The sequence below is a fragment of the Orcinus orca genome, chromosome 8 (genome assembly GCF_937001465.1).
Source record: "Orcinus orca chromosome 8, mOrcOrc1.1, whole genome shotgun sequence".
Lineage (NCBI taxonomy): Eukaryota > Metazoa > Chordata > Mammalia > Artiodactyla > Delphinidae > Orcinus > Orcinus orca.
In genome coordinates this window covers 13,682,762-13,704,206 of record NC_064566.1, presented here as the reverse complement: position 1 = coordinate 13,704,206, position 21,445 = coordinate 13,682,762, and the positions used below count along the sequence as shown (strand labels likewise).

At 40.7% G+C, this 21,445-nt stretch overlaps 1 protein-coding gene across 17 annotated transcripts in view; it reads right to left on the bottom strand.

Moving 5' to 3' along the window:
• Positions 1-20,007, bottom strand: part of AMBRA1 (autophagy and beclin 1 regulator 1) — a 174,935-nt gene extending 154,928 nt beyond the window's left edge. For 2 of the 17 annotated variants that reach the window (XR_007479042.1, XM_049714434.1), the window contains exon 1: positions 2,752-7,052. The gene's annotated coding sequence lies outside the window, so the exon portion shown is untranslated. Of the gene's footprint in view, positions 1-2,387; positions 2,411-2,751; positions 7,053-19,570 lie in introns of those variants that run through there. The other 15 variants (XM_049714433.1, XM_033411837.2, XM_012538796.3 and 12 more) reach the window with 13 other exon arrangements.
• Between the last annotated feature and the right edge of the window lie 1,438 nt (positions 20,008-21,445).

Genomic DNA, 21,445 nt, shown 5'->3' with positions numbered 1-21,445 from the left:
CAGTGGTTGGGACTCCTCGCTCCCAGTGCAGGGGACCCGGGTTCAATCCCTGCTCGGGGAACTAGATACTACATGCATGCCACAACTAAGAGTTTGCATGCCACGACTAAGGAGCCCGCATGCCGCAACTAAGGAGCTGGCGAGCCACAACTAAGGAGCCCACCTCCCGCAACTGAGACCCAGTGCAACCAAATGAGTAAACAAATGGATATAAAAAATACATACACACACACATACATACATACATACATACATACTACTGTACAAGATCTGATGAGTTTCCAGGCTGGTGAACACATTCACAGCCCAGGAGGGTGATGCACCCCAGTTCCACAGGGACAGAGGCTCCTGTGCTTGGGACTCTTCCAGATCTTGCCCTATGTACTTCTTCATCTGGCTGTTCATCTGAATCCTTTATAATAAACTGGTAAATATAAGTAAATATTTGAGTTCTGTGAGCCACTCTATCAAATTAGTCCAACCCAAAAAGGGGGTTGTGGGAACCTACCACCTATAGCCCATCAATCAGAAGCACAGGTTACAACCTGGACTTGCAATCAGCGTCTAAAGTTAAGGGGGTGCAGTTTTTTGGGACTGAGCCCTTAAACCTGTGGGATCAGATGCTATATCCAGGTAGAGAGTATCAGAACTGATTTAAATTTGTCGGACACCTGGTCAGTGTCTGCTGAGAATTGGAGAAATGCTTGCCAGTTTTGGGGAAAAAAAACACATCAGAGGTGGTTTTTGTACAGCAACAGATAACTAAAACACTACTACCTAATACCCAGTGTACGTAATGCCTTGTTAGGACTCTATCTTCCTCACTAGACTATAAGCTCTGTGAGGGCAAAAATCATGTCTGTCCTAGTCCAGTACCTACTTTAGTGCCTAACATAGAAGAGAATGAATATGTGTGTGTATTTATAACCAACTGTGAGGAAAGCCCAAAACAAACACCAAACTCTCATAAATAGCAACACCTAGGTGAAAAAAAAGTGGTTAGTTATAGGTAGTGCTGTTGGTTCGAGGTCATAAATTCAATTTCTACGAGTCAAATATCTCCAAAAAGAGAAAACTTTGTACCATTAACTAATCTCAACAAGTCATTTCATTATGTACATGTCATTAATCAAGACAAGGCCAGGCAACAGAATATGAACAGGGCAAATCCATCCCTACCACTACTAAGGGGGAGGGGGGCTAAACCTAAAAAAATACATATACAGAGATGACAGGAGTCTTTTGTACTTTTTATACTCATATAACAATGCTTCTTTATACTCATATTTGAAACACAGCATATTTAGAACAAAATACAGAAGCAGTGGATTTTCTGAGAGCAAGGTTGGGAATATGGGATATTGTATCTTCTGAGCTTGAGAGTGCTGGATATAAAAGTGATGTGATTTAATGGGGAAAGATAAGACTAATAGGTAAGAAGCTTCAATGACTGATTCCTACCACTGAGGTGCTATATAATCTTGAACAAATCACACTCTACATATAAAAACTGAAAGTAATAACACCCTCTCTTTCTACCTTAAAGGAATAATATCCTTGGAGTATCTTACGAGTCGCAAAAAGTTCAAGGCAGGATTACAACTTTTCTAAGTAAAAGCCAAGTTAGGAACCAACAGTAATCAGAATAAACAATAAATGGGACTTCACACAAAGAAGTCCGGCACATGCAGCTCTAAGAGAAAGTGCAAAGGAAACTACAGTGGCTATGAAGCAGAATCAGAGAGTACCTCTAATTAATCACCCGACAAACTAAAAGCAAATAATTTGATGGAATCAAGACCTATACAATCAAAATTATACACAGCCCCTTTATAAGCAGCCAAAGACCAGAAATAAAATGTTAATAGAACCTGCACCTGTACTGTAGACATGCACAGCATTTATGTTCAGAATTATAAATACTCTAAAATACAACTGGTCTGCCTCTAGAAAGTTAGGCTAAGAGACAATAGTGAATCAAGTACCTGTAAAAGGTTGTCAGCCCAAATTTACCAAGAGATAAACAAGCAATGTAACCTCTTTTTCTCGTATCTATCTTTTTCTCATATACTCCCCAGGGCGTTTTTTATATATAAACTCTGTGTAAGGAAGACCACTACAGGGTATATCACAAATAAGCTAACAACTTTCCAAAATGCTTTGAACATATAAAACTAAAAAATTCTAGTGACTGTTATTATAATGAAGGGGAGAAAAAAACACCAGCTTTTCTGCTATAGATTTTGCTGACTACGGCTTCCTAAAGTAACTCACAATGATATAACCTAATGTCTGCAACATAGTAAAGTTTACGCTCCTATGATCAAAGCTAGAAACAGAAAGCCGTAAGACCCAAATTTGAGACTGACAATCTTCCTTACTCTCACCTCAGAAGAATGAAGAGAAAAGAAACGAAGCTTCACCTGCAAACTCTTCTGGGGAAAACAGTGAGCTGAGAACCCCTGAAAACTCAAGGAAGAACACAGAGGAAACCACTGAACCAAAAAGAAATTGAAGCTCAATTTTTGAGTCCCAAGCTGTCAACAGAATCAGGACCAGGAAGGCTACTGCTAAGTGCACAAAAATGGCAAGAGATTTCCTACTAGCAAGCAAAAAAGAAAGAAAGAAAGAAAAAAGAGTAGCTTTTGATGGAAGAAATTTCACAGAAACAAAAACAGCTTAACCCCAGAAATGGGAACTGACCCCAGCTGCCTCAGGCAAACAGGCCTAATGGCTTTGGCAACAACATACCTTTCATCCACCAACAACATTAGGAGGCTGAAGTAGAGCCGATTTCAAATCACGAAGGATCACATCTTTCTGTTTTCTGCGTAGTCTTTGGGAAAAAGAGTCCAGCTCTCCTCCCTGGAGTACCACACTGCCCCCAGTAGTTCCTGGAAACTCCTGGAGCCACAGCAACAGTACTGTAAAAAGCTTTGAGAACATTAAGCCAGGTATCCTCACAAGCCCAGACAGGTAAGATTACTCACCAGACAAATAAGAACATTTAAACCTGGAAGAGGTTAAGAAATTCATCTAGGTTTGCAAGATGAGTCAGTAGGCAAAGCAGGATTTGAATTCAGGCTTTTCCTTCAGATAGTATCAGAGCTTGACTCTCAGTCCTTGGCTCAGCAGATACTGTGTTCAGTGTTCTCCAATGTTAGAGTCAGCCCAGGTCAGGTTCTTGGCTGACCAGAATAGGGAAAGGAAAAATTTCCCTCAAGGCTTCAGGAAAAGGAGAAGTCAAATTATTAAATGCAGAGCTCTTATGCTAAAAGGTCCAGATGCCCTTCTACCTTGCCAATCACATTTCTCAGCCAATCAAAATAAGGCACTGGATTTTAAGAACCTACTCATTTTAAGCTCTGACTAGAAGTTGGATGGTATTTTCCCTACTTCCCAAATAAAAAACACTTAAGGGGGACTGGAAAGATGCAAAAGCAATAACAGACAGCCAGCAAGTGTTTACTGAGTATCTATGTACTCAGCACTATTCTAGGCACTGAGGATACTACAGCAAATGAGAAATACCTGCCCTCAAGGAGCTTATGTGATTATTTATGTAATTTTAAAAATGATGACACTTTCAAGTACTGATAACTGTTAGGAAAAAAATATGAAAAGTAATGTTTTTGGGGGGGACAGATTAAAGGAAGGAAATCAACAGTTCAGAATCACTTTCTAGTTTTCTATTACTATGAGCCTGAGAAAATATGAATAACTCAGGAGAAACTTTAAAATATTTTCATACAAACTAATACTATAATAAATATAATCCAACATCACTTCCTATTTTTTTTTTTTTTTTTTTGCAGTATGCGGGCCTCTCACCGCTGCGGCCTCTCCCGCCGTGGAGCACAGGCTCCGGACGCGCAGGCCCAGCAGCCATGGCTCACGGGCCCAGCCGCTCCGCGGCACACGGGATCCTCCCAGACCGGGGCACGAACCCGGGTCCCCTGCATCGGCAGGCGGACCCCCAACCACTGCGCCACCAGGGAAGCCCTATCACTTCCTATTTTTAAATAAGTATATATAAGACTAAATTTGAAATAGCATTAAAAGAAAGTATTCTTATCTCAAAAGTTACAGCAATCTTAAAGCCTTACAAGTACATGGCAGTAAGATCCCAATATTTATCCAATCATCCACCAACTGATAAAGACAAGCCCAGTGGCAGAGTATAACACATATATTTAAAGCAATACTTTTATCGAACATTCACTGAATATGTGCTACACACCTGACAGTGCTAAGCACTTTTCCACACATCTCATTTACTTCTCACAGCAACACTATGAAGATAAGTACTATCATTATCCCCATTTACAAATCACAAAACTGAGGCTTAGAGAGGTTAAATGATTTGTCCATGTGGAGGAGAGATTCAAAATCAAATCAGATGGGACTTCCCTGGCAGTCTAGTGGTTAAGACTTGACCTCCAATGCAGGGGGAGTGGGTTCGATCCCTGGTCAGGGAGTTAAGATCCCACATGCCTCAGGGCCAAAAAACCAAAACATAAAACAGAAGCAATATTGTAACAAATTCAATAAAGACTTAAGAAAAAAGAAAAAATCAGATGCCAAAGTGCATACTCTAACCACTACTCTATATTGTTTCTACAGAACAAGCACTAAACCTCAGATACAGAAAAAAATCCTTTTCGTGTCCTCACACCTAGGTCAAAATTACAAAGAGTTAATTCAGGAGACAGAAAGAGAAGGAATAAATCTGAATGAATCTGAGTCAGAACACAGTGCTGTAACCTTAGGCAAATTCCACAATACCCATGCCTCAACCTCCCTATCTATAAAGGAGTTAACCACACCAGCACTAACCATTACTTGCCTCCAGGTAGGTTGTGAGTGTTAATTATTATTTGTAATAAATACACAGATCATCAGTTGAAAGAAACAAGGAAAACTACAGCGTTATTATTATTGCCTTGTTGCTAGAGCAAAACACCAGAAATCAACATAAATAAGTTATGTACACCAAGAATGTAGGGTTTGAATATGTACTTTGAAAGGCAATCATATAAGTTGTTTTACCTCTAATTTTTTTCCTTTTTTTTTTTTTTTAATTTAAAAAAGCAATACAGGGACTTCCCTGGTGGTTCAGTGGTAAAGAATTCGTCCTGCAACGCAGGGGACGCGGGTTCAATCTCCAGTCAGTCGGGGAACTAAGATCCCACAGGCTGCAGGGCAACTAAGCCCTCGCGCCAAACTACTGAGCTCGCACACCTCAATGAGATAGCCCACGTGCTGCAAACTACAGAGCCCACGCGCTCTGGTGCCTGCACGCCACAACTACAGAGCCCATGTGCTACAACTAGAGAGAGAAAACCCGCACTCCACAACTAGAGAGAAGCTCTCATGCTGCAACGAAGAGCCCATGCGCCGCAATGACCAAAAAGATCCCACATGTCTTAACGAAGGTCCCGCGTGCCGCAACTAAGACCCAATACAGCCAATCAATCAATCAATCAATCAATAAAGTGGGGTGGGGGGAGCAGTACAGGAATTTCCCTGGCGGTCCAGTGGTTAAGACTCCAAGCTCCGAATGCAGGGGGCACGGGCTCAATCCCTGATTGGGGAAGCAAGATCCCACATGTGGCACAGCATAGCCAAAAGAAAAAAGCAACATATACCATACATCATTTATCCCAGAGAACGCATGTTTGCACAAAAAAAGGTACACAAATGTCCACAGCATCTCTATCAGTAATAGTCAAGAACTGGGAAAAAACTCAGATGTTCTTCAATGGGCAAGTGATTAAACAAACTGAAGTATATCCAAACCATGGAATACTACTCAGCAATTAAAAAGAAAGGGGCACTGGGACCTCTCTGGTGTTCCAGCGGTTAAGACTCTGCACTCTCAATGCAGGGGGCCCAGGTTCCATCCCTGGTCAGGGAACTAGATCCTGCATGCTGCAACTAAAGACCGACACAGCCAAATAAATAAATAAGTACATAAATATTAAGAAAGAAAAGAAAGGAGCACTATTGATTCATGCAATTTAGATGACTCTACAGGGAATTACATTGATTGAAAAAGGCCAATCCAAAAGGTTACATGCTGGGAATTCCCTGGCGGTCCAGTGTTTAGCACTCAGCACTTTCACTGCCTGGGCTGGGTTCAATCCTTGGTCGGGGAACTAAGATCGCATAACCAGCAGCGCAGGCAAAAAAAAATTTTCTTTAATTAAGAGAAAAAAAAAAGTTACACACTATATGATTTTATTCACATAACATTCTTTTTTAAAAAAATTAATTTTATTTTTGGCTGCGTTGGGTCTTCGCTGCTGCATGTGGGCTTTCTCTTGTTGCAGCGAGCGGGGACTACTCTATTGCAGTGCGTGGGCTTCTCACTGTGGTGGCTTCTCTTGTTGCAGAGCACGGGCTCTAGGCACGTGGGCTTCAGTAGTTGTGGCACGTGGCTCAGTAGTTGTGGCTCCCGGGCTCTAGAGCGCAGGCTCAGTCATTGTGGCGCATGGGCTTAGCTGCTCCGCAGCATGTGGGATCTTCCCGGACAAGGGATCGAACCCATGTCCCCTGCAATGGCCGGCAGATTCTTAACTGCTGCACCACCAGGGAAGTCCCACATAACATTCTTGAAATAACAGGTTGCCAGGGACAGATAGGGCCGGGGGAGTGGGAGATGGGCCATCTTCCCCAGGGGGTATCTTCCCTTGATCATCTGCACAAAAACTTTATTGCAACTTTATCCACTGCACTAACAGATCATTATGATTTGGTACGGGGGGGAGCAGCAGTGGCTATAAAATGGCATCAGGAGAGATCCTGTGGGATGGAAATGTTCTGTATCTTGACTGTGCCAATGGCAATACCCAGGTTGTGACAGTATTCTATGGTTCTGTAAGATGTTACCATTGGGGGAAACTGGGTAAAGGACACACAGGATCTATCTCACTATTATTTCTTACAACTGCACGTAAACCTACAATAACCTGTAAACAAAAAGTTTAATCAGAAATGAAGGCAACACATGCCTCTTGTAACAAGTAAAACAGTAGTCTGTGGTCAATCTCTTTCCCTACCCATTCCATTCCCTCCCTCTTGAGATAACCATGCAAACTCATTGCTCATACAAACAGGCATGCATTTAATACTTTTTGTTTATTGTATCAAAATGGGATCATACATACTACACATTACCCTGAAGCCTATCTTCTTCACCTATCATCACTATATCATAGAGAGCTAAAAAAAAAAAAAAAAAAAAAAAAAAAAATTTAAGTGCCAAGTAGGATGGCAGGTATAGAAAATTTTCTGACTGGGGCAAATCTGACAAATGTTTACCGTGCTAATGTGCCATAGCTGAGCCAGGTGCATTCAGTGAGAGCACAATATACAAATAGCATTCTAAAGAGATCTGCAAAAATGCAAGTTCTTCAGCAGCTCTTCGAGGATCCCATCCCCCTCTCTGCCTCCTCCATGGAACCATCCCGGGGGGCCCATGGAAGAAGAAATGCTAAATGATTTCTTTTCAGCAGAAAACTGCAAGGGGGGATAATTCTCCCACATACTGAAGCCATAGCAAACAAACTTCCCTGAAAATGTATTCCTCCTTCAAGCAGAAGTGCAAAATATATTGTTGATAACATTTAAGACATCCATTTGTAAAAAAGCAACTACCACGATTAAGCACTTAATGTTTTATGTACTGTATCTCTAGAGCGCCCTCCTACCCCACTACCATTTTACAGACCAAAACCTGGCTTGATGTGAAATTACTTGCCCATGATCAAACAGCCAGCAAGTGGTAAAGCTGGCATTCAAAGGTACAAGTGCTTTTTCCACTTTATCAGGTTTTCCTATAATATCACATGTCAACAGAAGAGATTCAATAAGTGTAATAAGTGTATTTAGGCAGAATCCATTTTCTAAATGTCTGCTGACTTTGATTCAACCTTTTTTTCCATTTAGCATGTCTGGGGGGACTATATTATGTGCCAGGACCTATCATAGGTGACAGTGAAAGAGAGGTAAAAACAAACAAACACAACGCAGAAAAGGCCTCCAACCTCAAAGAGCTTTCAAACTGCAACTGCAATATACTGTAACTATAACTGCCATGTTGATATGTGGCGAGTGTTACCCTCAAGGAAGTACAAAGTGCTGTGGGTTTGAAGAATCCAGCTCTCCTCCCGAAATCAAGTGACATTAGCTTCTTTACAATTGTTCTTAGTTTCAATTCCACTCATATTCTACAAGTCACATATTTCTCTTCGTGATCTCTGGCAAAAGGTCTGCAATGTCCTTCTATACAAAACACTGCCCCAGACATGCTCAATTAGTATGAACAGAAGCTGCCAGCTCAAATCAGCAGAAAGCTCCTTAATGCTGTAATTTTTTGAAATTTTGGCAATGAAAAGAAATTAACCTTTTTGGTGAAATCATGGATGTGCAGAGTTAAAAGTGACTTAGACATCATTTTGAACATAGAGACTTAAAAAGGTAAAAATTCACTTGTCCATTGTTACAAGACTCACTAAGGGCAGCTCTCAGACAAAAGCCCAGGTCTCTCAACTCATTGTATGGAGTTCCTTTCCACTCCTGCTTCTTTCTTTTAAGTCCAATGAAAAACTTAGTGATGTTCAAGTTTTCTCATTTCATAAATGATAGATACATTCATGAATCATGTGTAGTTTAAAGATGAACTTTATCAAAAACAGACATGCTAAGCATGATGAGATACATATATACAGAGGTAAAGGATTGCCTATCCTTGATAAGGCAGCTTCAGGCATTTGGGAAGGCAATGTTAATACACTAAAAAATTGCCATCATCAACATCATCATCATCTTAGCAATAGCTAGCATTGGGGGGGATATGACTATGAGCCAGGCACTCACAGTATTTACATGATATTTCTTATCCTTACAACAACTCTTGAAAGATAGGTGTTGTATTGTACACTGGTGCACACCAGGTTTAAAGAAGAATCCCCAAATTCCACAGCTACCCAGGGGCTGGGCTAGAATTTAAACTCTAGAGTCCATACTCTTTTCCCACTATCCTATGCTCCCTAGGAACAGAATAACTGCACTGCACATGTGGCTGTGACATCAAGTCACTTCAAACTCTGACATGATTTCCTGATCGGTAGTTATGTAATTAGCCATCTTTTCAATCTTCAGGTTGTCTTAACTAATTTCTTTCATGATTCCACAGTGGTCTTCCATGTTTTCTTCCTTTCCTTTTTTTGTTTTTATAGAAGCAAAACCCTTTTTCCAAATGAAATCTTATGTGAAAACACTAAAATATAAAAGAGATCAAAGTTGAGCTGCTCTGTTTCCTTTTTTTGTTTTTATAGAAGCAAAACCCTTTTTCCAAATGAAATCTTATGTGAAAACACTAAAATATAAAAGAGATCAAAGATGAGCTGCTCTGGTTTAAGCAGAATGGGAGAACCAAAGCTCTTCCTTACTCTCATGGCCATCCCTTAGGCACCTCGAAAGAACACACTAGCTTAAGACAGAAGGCTGCCTTCTCCATCTCAGCTTTGCCACTCACCATCTGTATGAGGACCAGTAGACCTCAAAGCACAATTCTGGTAACAGACCTGAGACCCCTCATGCGGGAACACTTTTTCTTGTTCTTTGCAACAGAGATACCACCATCCACTTCATAGGTTTTGTTATTAACATTACGTGGACGAACAAATATAAACTTCCCAGCAGATGGTTAAGTATTGGAAAGTTGGCTCCCCCCTCTTTTATCCTGCAGAGGTAGCAGTTGTTGCCAATTCAAGAAAGCTCAATAAAATATACTTGATGGTTATCTTCAGTAGCAAAGAAGTAAACAAGCAAATGCTCCCACAGCTCAACTAAAATAAACAAAACTAACAAACCCTTCATTAAAGGTACCAATGGTAATACCCTCTCCCAGCTTAGTTTCCCATAGTTTCCCCGTCAGTCAATGACCCATGGATCTCAAAGCACAATGTTTATAATGGACCTGAGATCCCTTATGAGTTACCATAATGCAGACCGCAAGTGTCAGATGAATGAGTTAATGTTGTTCTGAGCACCTTAAATTTGGCACTTCCTGAACTGAGCATTTAAATTGGCTACTTAATATTGCATTTAATGAGTATTTTTATGTTCAAGTTCTACAACAGAATCTAATGTTCATTTGCCCATCTTCTGGCTTCTATTTCTCCAGGCATTACAAACCAAAAATATGCTGATGTCATGTGCACCTTCACCCAAGCAACTTTAACCTGGCCCTTCCTAAACTAGTCATTAAGACTCTATTAACCAAAAAAAAAAAAAAAATCTATTACCTTAGTCTGTTACTGATAAAGTGTTCCCTTTTCTACATGTGTAACAGGAGACTAAATCCATTTTCATAGGAAAGAGGTTCTCAGTCCCAATCTAAACCCAACCAACAACTATCAAATTATCAACTTTATGGAAACTGCAGGTATTGGCTTTGACCCCCTACAGTTTAGGAAGAATTATAACAATAATACATCATACAGCCATGAAAAGACTCATTTACAATAAAGAACACATCCCTAAGCATTCAACTTGGGAGCCAAGAAGATTCAGAATGCTAATCTATTTTACCAGGAGACCTTGAGCAATTCACCTACTCTCTAATGATTATTTTTTCATAAGGAAAATGAAAATATACTCATTAAAATGCCAGAGATACTGTTTGATTAACCATCAAACAACTATTTCCTGCGGTTACCAGGGACCTCAGGAAGTCGTCTTTGTCATCTCCCTCATTTCTTAACAAGTGCACACCTAAATCATCCTAGAAAGACAGTTACAAAGTCTTTGGGAAAGATATTTCACAACCTTCCTTGGTAACATTCCAGTATCTTGTAGTCAGGAAGTTGTTTCTAATTTGTAATCTATATCTTTTCCGTTGCAAATAAAACACATTCCGGGCTTCCCTGGTGGTGCAGTGGTTGAGAGTCCGCCTGCCGATGCAGGAGACACAGGATCGTGCCCCAGTCCGGGAAGATCCCACATGCCGCGGAGCGGCTAGGCCCGTTAGCCATGGCCGCTGAGCCTGCGCGTCCCGAGTCTGTGCTCCGCAACGGGAGAGGCCACAACAGTGAGAGGCCCGCGTACCGCAAAAAAAAAAAAAAAAAAAAAAAAAAAAAAAACCACATTCCCTCTTGTCTTCTCCACTATGGAAAGAAACCATCTGCTTAACACCACCTGAACAATATCCCTTCAAGAGACTATAAAATATAGGAAACCTATTTCAAACAGCTTCATGTAAATGCCACATGGCTTTCAGTGGGTCACCTAGACAAAGAACGTGATTAAGAGTCTTAAATTCCCAGTTCCATCACTGACTTGCTCTGAAGAAGATATGAAGTTAAAACCATGCAGATGCTGTACCTCAATTATCCCATCAGTAAAATGCAAATAACAAAATGAGTAAAGGAGAACTCAATTCCTCAAAAAATTAACCACACGAAAAGAGATTCTCAATCCCAATCTAAGCCAACAACTCTCACATCACACACTCTATAGAAACTGCAGATGTTGGCTTTGATGCCTATGGTTTAGGAAAAATCATAACAAATACATTACCATAGGGCTCTGTAATTCCACTCCTAGGTACATACCCAAAACAACTGAAGCAAGTACATGCACGTGCATGTTTACAGTAGCACTATTCATAATATCCAAAAGGTAGAAACAGTCTAAACAGTTCATTAATGGATGAATGGATAAACAAATTATGGTCTATACATACACAAAAGGTTATATACTAGATGATTCCACTTATATGAAATAGCCAAAATATATCAATCCATAGAGACAGAATGCAGATTGCTCATTTCCAGAGGCTAGTGGAAGGGGGGAATGAAGAGAAACTGCTCAATTGGAAAGAGAATTTACTTTGGAATGATGGAAATGTTTTGGAACTAGATAGAGGTAGTAGTTGCACAACACTGTGCAAATGCCACTGAACTGCTGTTCACTTTAAAATGGTTAATTTTGTGTTATGTGAATTTTACCTCAATAAATTATTTTAAAAGAAAAAAAAGAATGCTAGGAGAACTAATGGGCACAATAACCATAAAATGCTTACCCTTTCCAGGAAAGTCTAGGCAGAATGGTAGCCAAAATGTTTAATATTACTTCAATATAGTCAATTAGACTTTGAGCAAAGAATATGTAAATGGGAAACAAAATAGAAACCAAAATAAAGTCTAGAGTTATACAGTATCCCATATGGAAACAAGAGCCAATAAATAAGTGAATGAATAAAGGGAAATAAAGTAAATAACCAAGCGTATCAGCTAATTAGCTATAGCAATAATGACCATAGGAAAGCAGTAAGAAAAAGATAAAGGTAAGGAATGAACTTTAAAAACCAAAACTGGCGCTTCCCTAGTGGCACAGTGGTTAAGAATCCGCCTGCTAATGCAGGGGACGTGGGTTCGAGCCCTGGTTCAGGAAGTTCCCACATGCCGCGGAGCAACTAAGCCCATGCGCCACAACTACTGAGCCCGTGCTCTAGAGCCCGCGAACCACAACTACTGAAGCCCATGAGCCCAGAGCCTGTGCTCCACAACAAGAGAAGCCACCGCAATGAGAAGCCTGCGCACCGCAACAAAGAGTAGACCCCGCTCGCCGCAACGAGAAAGCCCGTGCAGCAACGAAGACCCAACGCAGCCAAAAGTAAATTAATTAATTTTAAAAAAGAAAGTGCTTGCTCAAAGCAGGTGGTTAATAAATATAATAATAATTTAAAAAATCCAAAACCAGTAATACTAAAATACAAAAGATCCATTAGGTAGGGAGGTGAAAATAGAAAGGCTAATGATAGCAAAGCTAAAAAGCAAAGCTAAAAGTATACATAAAGCCTTAAACTCCAAGGCCACATATAAAGACCATGAGAATCATTATCTCACCATCTTGAGAATATCCTCATTCCCTTGCCCCTTTCTGCTTTAATACAACTTTTTCGCAAGACACCAAGGCTAAGCAGGCAAGGACAACAAAATGAAAAGGTACTGTTCCTATGTTCATGGACCTTATGATATTACTTCTTTTTAAAGTCTTACTTCTTATGGGAAGACACACATGGTAATAATCTAAATATACAGACCATCTCCACTTCCTCCCTTTCCACTTCTTAAACGCACTTTAATCTGGCTCTGGCCCTACATTCCTCCAATGCTGTTCTTGCTATGATCATCAGTGATCTCTGTGTTGCTAAATCAAACAAAATACAGGTGATCGCTTCCTCCCTGAAACACGCTCTTCTCCCAGTTTCTGAGATTTTCTCTTAAATTCCTTGCAGCTTGGTCCTAAGCACTCTTCTAACTCCTCGTCTATACATGCCTTTCGTCTGGGTAAACTCATCCATTTTCCTTGACTGTTAACACCTATATACTGGGGCATCCAGATTTATTTCCAGCGCCATTTTTGAGCATTAGCTCAATGACTGCTTACTTGATGGGTCCACGTATATTATTTCACAGATATCTCACACTTAGCATGACTAAAATTGAGGTTTTCATTCCACTCCCCAACTCAAGTTAAAACCTACCCCTCCTCCAATGTTTCCACCTCAGAAATGGCAACTTCTGAGATGCTGATACTCATGCCAGAAATCTGGGAATCATACCTGATACCTCTCTCTTCCCACATATCCAATCCATCATTAAGTCGTTCTGTCCTAATTCTAAAATATCTACTGAATCTTTCTACTTTCTTCCATCTCCTCTGCCTACAGCCTAATCCAAACCATTGTCATCTTTTGCCTGGACCACTATAAGGCAGCCTAATTATTAGACTTTCCCCACTTCCTCTCTTTCCAAATTTTGCACAATTTCCAATTTTTTCCACCACAGATTTTCAAAAATTTTCACAACGTAGCCAGAATAATTTTTTAAAAATCATATATTAGGTTACAACACTCATTCTTAAAACCTTCAAAGGCTTCTGATTATACCTAGGAAAAAAATCCAAAATCCTTGACACAGTCCTGCCTAAATCTCTATCCTCATCCTATGCCCCCCATTCTTACCCACTGCTCATTGCATTCAAAGCACACCCGTCTTTTTTCAGCTTCTCAAATGTGCCAAGTTCTTTCCCACCCCAAGGCTTTCACACATGCTATTCCTTTCCCTTCCCCCTTCTTCCTTCTAGTCTCTGCTTAAATATCACTTCTTCAGAGAAACCTCCCCCAAAGCTCCAATATAATTCATGTCCCCCTGCTATAATCTTTTTTACTTTTCCATCATAAGACTTTACATACTTTGTAATTATACATTTATCGGTGTATTTTTTTGTAAATATTTATTTATTTGACTGCATCGGGTCTTAGTTGCAGCACGGGCTCTTCGTTGCGTTGCAGCAGTGGGCTTCTCTCTAGTTGTGGCATGCGGGCTTAGCTGCCCCGTGGCATGTGGGATCTTAGTTCCCCCACCAGGGATGAACCAGCGTCCCCTGCATTGGAAGGCAGATTCTTAACCACTGGACCACCAGGGAAGTCCCTATTGGTGTATTTTTTGTTTCCTGCCTCTCTCTCCTCTGGATCATAATCTCCATAAGGGTATGGACGATGTCTATTTTTTTCACCGTACTCTTGGTATAATGGCAGTAGTTTAGAGAGTTTAGAATTGTTTAAAGTATTGATACTTTAGAATCAGTATAATTTAGGGATTAGGAGCAGGGGAGCCAGGCTGCTTGGATTCAAATCCTGGTTCTGCCACGTACGAGCTCTATGACCTTGGGCAAACTGCTTACCCTCTCTGTACCACCATTTCCACATCTAGAAAATGGGGAGAACAAAAGTACCTACACCATAAGGTTGTTATAAGAATGAAAAGAATCAACAACACAAAGCACTTAGTACAGTACCTGGTGCAAAGCACTTCAATAAGCACTGGCTCTGATCAGCTCTTATTAGGGTATCCTCACCATCTCCCACAGAGGTAAACATTCAATAGACATTTACTGGATGAATGACTGAAAAAACAGACTCTACTATAGTCATTAAATAGGCTTTTTTAAATGACAGAGCAGGAGTATTATAGAGATTTGGAGATGAAAACATAAACAGTTAAGGCAAAGACTGAAGAAACCCACAATTTATAATGCATAAAGGGATAACAGTAATAAAAAACTAACTCTGGGACTTCCCTGGTGGCGCAGTGGTTAAGAATCCTCCTGCCAAGGCAGGGGACATGGGATTGAGCCCTGCTCAGGGAAGATCCCACATGCTGTAGAGCAACTAAGCCCATGCACCACAACTACTGACCCTGCGCTCTAGAGCCTGCGAGCCACAACTACTGAGCCCACGCACCTAGAGCCGGCGCTCCACAACAAGAGAAGCCACCGCAATGAGAAGCCCACGCACCACAACGAAGAGTAGCCCCCGCTCGCCGCAACTAGAGAAAGCCCGCACACAGCAACGAAGACCCAACGCAGCCAAAAATAAAATTAATTAAAAAACAAACAGAAAAACTAACTCTACTGGATGCTCAGTCTTTACCACTAAGCAAAAAATATGTTCACTCTTCCAGATGTTTACCCAAGGTGATTTGGTTGCTTTGACTTTTCCCTAAATATCACCCTTTTCCAAAACTTTAATCACTTTCTTCAAAATCCTTCCAGCACCAAGCACAGTTCAGATAGATGGTAAAATTCAGATACTATCATTTTCTACCTGTTTTGCAAAGAAATGTTCTTCTGTTCCTAAAATAGCTCTAGACTGTTTTGCTACATATATTACAAAATCCTCAAAGTTTTGCCCTCAATCTAATATCTGGAACTCTTTCAGACACTGTTGCTTTGGAGGTTTTCTCTTTCCCAGTAAATACTCATCCTCTCACTATAAGTTGAAGGACATTGAGGGGAAGGAGGGACAAATATGCTGCTTTAACTTCCTATTCCTTATTCAAGCTTTCTCAAAAGACCCTAAACTTCAATCTAAGCATCACTATTATCCGTTCTGCTTTTGAAGAACATATAATCTTTAGCTTATCCCAGCATCTAATGAGACTTCCATAAATATTTGGTAGATGAACAAAAGTCTGAAAAGGTAAGGGTTGAAACATACAGTCACAATCAAGGAATAGATCCAAAAGGTCTGACTGGAATATTTTATACCTCAGGAAAAAACGCAGTGCAACAATACTCAATAAATAAAGGAAAAAATTTAGGTGAAGTGAAGATTATCAACTCTAAGAGCGAAGGAAGAGACAGAGAACAAGTTAGAAAAGACTACACTAATCTATAAACAAGCCAGGACTAACTGGAATAGAGGGAGTAACATGCAGCACCTAAAACTTCTTTCACTAGCACTTCCAAGGACTTACTCCTTTCCACAAACATGTAGTAAGCTTCTCCAATGCATTTAATGTTTGTCACCTCTATCCTCCATGACTGTCAGGCATAATGCTGCCTTCAAAGAAGCAAGCTGTCCAAGAACCCAGATGACATCTGTTCATTGTTGCTGTAAGACAGCATATAAGTCAACATTTGAAGAGCACTTTATCTTTTCAAAGCAGCTTCATGTATTTTTTTTCTCAACAGAAGTATTACGATAGAAGTACTATCTTTCCCATTCTTTAAATACAGACACATAAAAGCACTCAAAGCCTTGAATTTGAATCCCAGCTCTGCTACATACTTGCTGTGTGATCTTGGACAAATTATTTACTTTCTGTGAGTTCAGTATCCATGGGAAAATTAATATCTACCTTAAGGGACTGTTATGAGCATTCAGTGAGATTAACACCTGCAAAGAACACCACACAGTAAATGCTCAATAAAGGACAGTAACGTTCCCTATGGCCTCCTTAAATAGTTTGTACAAGATTTCTCAGCTAGTAAGTTGGTAAACCTAGGACTTAAACCCAGGTCTCCTGATTCCTTAATCTGTTTTCTTCTAGCCACATCACTTTGGCAGACTGCCACATATTACTGAGCTTATAAATATATTCTGACAATAAGCGATCACAACATTTTTATCTATCAGCCAGCAACTAATTTTAGCTTTGAGAAAAAGGGACCAAAAAAAACGATCTAATTAACTTGGGGGCAGAAGGGGTTCGAAAATATAAAATATAAATTACCCCCAAACCGTAGTACAGTTGTACCATAGCACTTCCGTACAAACAAAAATTATGACAAGAAACAGAAAGTTCTCTCTGGGTTTATGAGGAACAACTGGAGAAAGAAACGACCATGACTATGATTAAAGGAACTTAAGGGTATTTTTTTTTGGTAAACCAAACCACTGGGCAAAAATATTTGCATCCCATTCCAAAGTAACTCTATCAGGGATGAGAAGTATCTTTAAAAAAGAGACCTCAGTGTGCTAACAACAAACTTTTTCTCCAATTCCTTTAAGAGTGAGATAAATGGGAAGAGTGAGATAAATTGTCAACATAAACTGTCAACATAAACGTTCATGAAGATCCTTGAAGACCATAAATGTTTGTTCTGGATTCAGTGTTAATAAGCAGCATAAAGGAGCATGATCAAAAGAATAAAAGTTTCATAAGTATCCTAACACAAGCCGAAAATATTTTGAAAATTATACAGTATAAAAATAAGTTATTACTCTGTTAATAAAAATAACCGATTGTTTTCAAAGTGATATACATAACTAATCTTTTTCAAGTGCTATACATAACTCCTTCTAGGACAAGTTCTAGAAGACATTCGAAGAAGTTCACATCTTTAACAATCCCCAAGAGAAGAGAAGACAGAATAATTCAGTCACATCCTGAATTTGTAAATTCTGAAAAGAAATGCCAGGAGAGAGCTTGATCTGACTTTGAAAGAACACAAGATTTAACCAAGAAAGGTAAGAGTTGAGTGAATTTCTATCACAAAGCAGGGGAGAAGCTGATAAGAAGCTCTACCCCTCCCCACCAGCACAACCAGATTTCTTGTCCTCCTCAATTCAACTTAAACATCTGCTAATTATTTTCTACAGAAGCATAACAAAATGTTCCTAACATTGCTTCCTGACACTCAGAGCAAATTCTATTTATTATTTAGCATTCATTAGTAGCCACTGAGATACTACACTAACTCTAAATTCTACGCAGAACCTATCAATCTCCAGAGGGTAATGTCCCTTCCTTCTCTAAATTTTTTCCTCTGATATAAATTCTCTTCTACCATAAAAACTTTTCCAGAGAACACACATTCTTAGCCTAACTTCCCGATCTAGATTCTCCATAAAGATAGTCTCAGGACTCTTCATGAGTCCCTTTCTGGGGGCACTAAGGTCCTGGTAACTAGGAAATCACTCATGATCAAGGGCCCTTCATTTAAATCCTGCTGACCTCACCAAAATAATAATATAACAATAATAATAATAAGGAACAATAATCCTTCCAAAACTCATATGAGAAGTCTAAATCTGTTAAAGAACATAGACTTGTATAGTTTCCATCCAAGGACTACAAATTTAGTCTCTTCTCCCTTAAGAAAGCCTATCTCCTACTGATTCTACAGATGTATTGTGGAAATACTTATTCAACTTAGAATGACCTCTAGGTTATTTTCTTCAACAAAGATATTACACAAATTAGAATCATGACACTGAATCCAATGAAAATAAAACGAGTAAGAACATGTAGTCTCCAAAATTTCCAAGCTGGGAGAGAAAAGGAAAACATAATGGAGTACCCAGAATGCTAACTTTCCATTTAAATATCTCAATATTTGAATGATTCCTACACACAGGCTTTTTAACTCTAGTATATGCAGTAATTAAGCCACTAAGCAAATACAAAACTGGTCCGAACGAGACTCCTTGGGTTTTATTCGGATTCTTCCTAGAAAGCACTCTCTGAGGATAAATGTCTGACTTCAAAATCTTGACCATCCTCTGCAGGACGTTAACCACTTAACACCACAGTTGAAAGACTTCCAAAGAGAAGCAGGCTGAGGGGAAGAAGGAGAAATAAGTATCAACCAGAAAGCAAAACAGACAGCAAACAAAATTTTCTACCAAGAAACAAAGAAATTGTTTCTTTCTACTCTCGCTAAAATGATACAGACTTTCAAAAGCAAACCAGCCAAAGATCGCGTGGTCCCTTTACTTCTGCAATCCCCAGTGACGGACTCTATATTCCTAGGAAGGAGGGATCACAGACAATCAAACGGCAAATCACTATGTGGATAAAATGACTGGTAAAGTTGGGGGGGGGGGGAATTGAACTGGTAAACAACAAAAAATGACTTACGGTGCATTTAAAGATCTGTCAGCGCTACGGGGAAAAGTCACGTACTAGATCAGCCTCAGTTTCCCTACCCAAAAAAGGCGAGAACATGACACTTCGCTCAGAGGAGCCAGAGGGCCCTGTTCCACAAGCCTCCACCTATTCAAAGGCCCCTTCAAAGGCCGGAGTCAGAAAGTGTCCCTAGTGCAACTGAGTCATGACACTCGGAGCCTTTGGGGGGTGGAGAGGGAGGAAGAGAGGAGAGCCAAAGCGCGCAAAGCTCTATCCGTTCCTGGAAAGCGACTTTCCCCACACACTGGGGGTACCGACACCCGCCCCAGAGCCAACATCCCCTCCCTACCGAACCGCACCGGGCAGCCCCACCATCTCTGCGTCCTTCCGGCTTCTCCCTCAGTTTCCCGCCGCCTCACCGACCGCGCCCCCGAATTCAGCCGGGTAGTTCCTCCTCTGGCCGTGTCTCCGCTGCCGACCCGCCGCCCACCCGCCGGCGCCAAGGTCTTCTCAACCCGGCGGCGGAAGGATGCCGGGCCGGGCCTCCCAGGCTCCTCCCGTGGCCTACCTGAAAGGCGGGAGGGGGCTCAGTTTGCAGCCCAGCGAGTGGACTGAGCCACAGACTAGAAGAAGAGGCAAGGAGGAAGCAAGGGGTCCGCTCTACCGACCAGCGGGAGAAAGCAGCCTGAGCGCGGGGCCTCACGGATAAGTCAGCCTTCCACCCGGCGCCGCCACCGCTCGGAAGACATCAAGCAAAAAGACGGCGCAAAAGATCACCGAATACACGAACGCCCAGACATCAAAGGAGGAGCGCCCAGGCAATCGTTCAAGGAACTAGAGTCGAGCGTCGAAAAACAGCTTCGCTCCAACTCAAGGTCCGGCTCCTGTCCAAGGCATAAATAAACAAACCCAGATCATAAGCCACGGAGTACAGCAGACTGGGCTTCTGCCATTTTCTGTGTCAGCTGCCTGCTGTCTAAATTGTTTAGAGAACCGAATTTTTCTTGAGAGTGTTGAAGATCAAGTCACAGTATAATAACACGTTATCTAACTATAGTTCAGCGACTACCTTATGGACTCTCAACACTATCCCAACTGAGCAAATTTGACCTTAGTTTCCTCATGAAACAGGTGAATGAAAAAATGATTGATTGATTGATTGATAGAGGTATGACAGAGAGAATGAGAGAATCCAGACTGAGGAACAGAGTGAATAATCTCTATTAAAGCTCCAATTTAGCTCCCATAAGCATAGCAGAGAGAAACTGGAAAATTCAGGGTTCTGTAGTCTGATCTTAAGACAGGAAAAAAAAAATAATAATAATACACGTACTGCTTTTCTCTTTTATTTTATTCCAAAGACCTGGAACCACAGGTGTGCTTCTTACATAATAACAAAGTCTCTTTGGGTTCTGAACTTAACGAAGTGTGTTTACATTTTTATCATCACAATAGCCTTTTTCTGAAGTCTCTTAGTAGACAGACTAATATGGTCAGCACAAACATGGATTAATATGTTCATCCCAGGCACAATTTAGTAAATCATATAGATCACTACAATATGGGTTACCAACTGTGAGCAATAATAGTTTACCTTACCTCCTTCGAAGGAGGGAGGAGACTTGGAGAGTAAAGATGTAAAAAGAAAAGATAGTCCCAGCCCTTAAAGAGCATATAATCTAATCAAAGTGAAAGCCCACATTCTTAAAACATTAGCTTTATTTACAATTTATTGTAATTTTTTTTTTTTTTTTTTTTTTTTTTTTCAGTACGCCGGCCTCTCACTGTTGTGGCCTCTCCCGTTGCGGAGCACAGGCTCCGGACTCGCAGGCTCAGCGGCCATGGCTCACGGGCCCAGCTGCTCCACGGCATGTGGCATCCTCCCGGACCGGGCACAAATCCGTGCCCCCTGCATCGGCAGGCGGACTCTCAACCACTGCGCCACCAGGGAAGCCCCTGTAATTTTTTTTTAATCCTTTAAATTCATGAAAATATTTAAGGAACAACTCATATGCATAAAATGCAGGATAAGACCAGCATCCATAATATGAGGACAAAACGCTTTATTATCGCTTTTTTGAAATAATTTATTTATTTATTTATTTTTGGCTGCTTTGGGTCTTCATTGCTGTGCACGGGCTTTCTCTAGCTGCAGAGAGTGGGGCTACTCTTCGTCCTGGTGCACGGGCTTCTCATTGTGGTGGCTTCTCTTGTTGCGGAGAACAGGCTCTAGG